The sequence below is a fragment of the Mustela lutreola genome, chromosome 13 (assembly GCF_030435805.1).
Source record: "Mustela lutreola isolate mMusLut2 chromosome 13, mMusLut2.pri, whole genome shotgun sequence".
Taxonomy (NCBI): Eukaryota; Metazoa; Chordata; class Mammalia; order Carnivora; family Mustelidae; genus Mustela; species Mustela lutreola.
Window position 1 is genome coordinate 46,156,699 of NC_081302.1, and position 2,923 is coordinate 46,159,621.

The following is a 2,923-nucleotide window of genomic DNA, read 5'->3' on the forward strand; positions in this document are numbered from 1 at the left end:
TGATAATTAAGCACTTAAAATGATACTATGTGTGCAAACATATATAGAAAACATATATATGTTCATGTGTATACAAATATACACCTTGAATTTAGCAAACACAAAGGTTATAACTGATACTTGGATTCAACCATCTGTTCTCAGAAGCAAAGCTTTAATCAAGAGGCCTGACAGTAGGTAGGAATGGATATGACTGAAATGTTTGGCTTTAGAGAGGCTATCTTCAGGCAGAGAACTCAAAAACTTCTCTTCAAATTACTAAATATCTTAGGGGAGCCTGATATTCATGGAATCTAATCTATCTATATATGGTTTAAAGAGCTTATATGTGGCATCTATGTCTATGCTGAGCACTGCAAGCATTTTTTCTTGATTATATTGCAGGAGAGGCTAAGGTTTACATTCATTTTGCATAATGGGGATAATAATAGCCACATCAAGAGTTGTTTTGCTGATTGGATAACACATTAAATGTCAAGCCCCTTGCCTGCCACAGGATACCACTGGGAGGTGATGCAGTGAGCATTATTATCCTCAGTTTACAGGTGAGGACCGGAAATTGTAGGTGGCTTGCCCCAGGTCACATGACTAGTAAACTGGAAAACTAACACTTAATCTCATTCTGCTGGTGGCAAATTCAGTGTTTTTTCCATACCTTCTCACTATCTAAAATAAATAACGATATCTTTTACCAGTTTTTGAAAATGGAAATGGCTTTATTGCTTTTGTTATTATTCAAATAATAGACACTCATTATATAAACAATTGCATGGTTCTAAAATTGGACAGATATAAAGAAAAGAGTACAATAAAATAACTCATTATTGAATCACCCAGAGAGAACCATGTCTAATTGGGAGTATAACCTTTAAGACCTATTTTTCATGCATAAACACATGTAAATGCAAATGTAACACTTAAAATAGGATAATATATATCATGTCTGTAGTGTGCTTTTTTCATATAAAATATGTTATAGACATGTTTCTAATAAATAAATGTTTTAGTTATGAACTTCAAAGTATTTACTAAAGATGTCCCAAACTGTACATTTTTAAACAAACAAAACAGAAACAGAATCATAAATACAGAGAACAAAGTGGTGTTGCCAAACTGGAGGGCTTCTTGGGGGTGGATGACATAGGTGAAGGGAACTAAGAGGTAGAAGCCTCCAGTTATAAAATAAGTAAGTCACGGGAGTGAAAAATAAAGCATAGGGAATATAGTGAGTAATATTGTAATAGTATGGTGAAAAAGACCTGTATCTTTCTGAAACTCTACTTAATTTATTCTGAAGGTCTACAAGTCTCCTCTTTTGCAACCCAGAACTCATGGCTCAGTATGAGTTTTTATACAGATTAGAAAGAACAAGATCCGGGGCACCTGGATGGCTCTGTGGGTTAAGCCTCTGCCTTTGGCTCAGGTCATGATCTCAGGGTCCTGGGATCGAGCACTGCAGAGGGTTCTCTGCTCACCAGGGAGCCTGCTTTCCCCTCTCTCTCTCTGCCTGCCTCTCTGCCTATTTGTAATCCCTCTGTCAAATAAATAAATTTAATTTTTTAAAAAGGGGGGGTCTACAAGTCAACTTGTTCAATTCCATGGCAGAATCAGTCACTCCTGTGTTTTCTTGGTTTTACACAGTTACATCACTTTAGGACTTTTGTTCTCTCTCTCTTTTCCTTCTCTTCACTTGGGGCAATGTTTCACATCATGGGCAAAGCTATGAATTACTGAAGGCAGCAAAGACAAGGTTGGACCCTTATGATGCTCTTTTCTTCGTTGCCTTTTACCTGCCTTTTGGCTGACAGTTCTAATCTTGCCACACCTGCTAAGAAGGTTGCAATCACTTTTTGACAACTGGCTGTCAGATGGTACAGTCTACATCCACCTTGTTCCAAACACAAGGTCTCTTCAAGTTTTCTCACCATTCCATCTGTCTTAGTTCAGTCTGCTATAACTAAAATGACATATACTGGGTAGCTGAAAAAATAGATGTGTATATCTCATAATTCTAGAGGCTGGGACGTCTAAGGTCAGGCACTAGCAGATGCATCAGTGCCTGAGGAGATCCCATTTCCCAGTTCATAAACAACCATCTTCTCACTTTGTCCTCACACAGTGAAAGTGGCAGGAGAGGTCTCAGAGTCTCCTTCATAAGGGCACTAATCCCATTCATGAGGGCTTCCCCCTCATGACCTAATCACTTCTCAAAGTACCTCCCTCCTGAAACCATCACATTTAGGGGTTAGGATTTCACATATGAACTTCAGGAGACACAAACATTTCATCCATGACCCCATCTGCGACCTCTCAACTGCTCTTCACGTGCCAAAAGACGTTGCCTATGGGGCCACCTGCTGACAGTCACTGCTATTCTACTACTAGGGTACCATGTTGTGGTAGGCTGAAAATAAACCCCCAAATATTTATATTCTTCTCCCCAGAACTTGTAAATATGTTACCTTACATGGTAAAAGGCACTTTGCTGATGTGATTAATTAAAGATCTTGGTACGGAGAGATTGTAGTGGGTTCTCTTGGTGGGCCCAGTAAATCATGAGGCCTTTCTAAGAGGAAATTGGAAGGGTCAGAAGCGGAAAAGGAGAAATGATGGAACCAGAGAGAAAGAGAGAGCGACTAGAGTGAAAATGTTACGCTGCTGGCGTAACATCCAGAGATGGAGGAAGAAATCACGAGTCAAGGAATGTGGTCAACCTCTGGAAGTCGGAAGAGACGAGGACAGATTCCCTACAGCCTTCAGAAGGAAGGCAGCCAGCCTCTCAGCAGCCTTGATTTTAGGCCATTGAGACTAATTTTAAAGTTTTGACCACTAGACTTGGGAGATAATAAATATGTATTGTTTCAAGCCAATAAGTTTGTGGTAATTTCTTGTAGCAGCAAGAGGAAACTAATACATGCATGAA

General features: G+C 39.3%; 1 pseudogene; it reads left to right on the forward strand.

Annotated features, from left to right (window-relative positions):
• The first annotated feature begins 1,255 nt into the window (after nucleotides 1–1,255).
• Nucleotides 1,256–1,372, forward strand: LOC131814229 (small nucleolar RNA SNORA40; annotated as a pseudogene).
• Nucleotides 1,373–2,923: the final 1,551 nt, after the last annotated feature.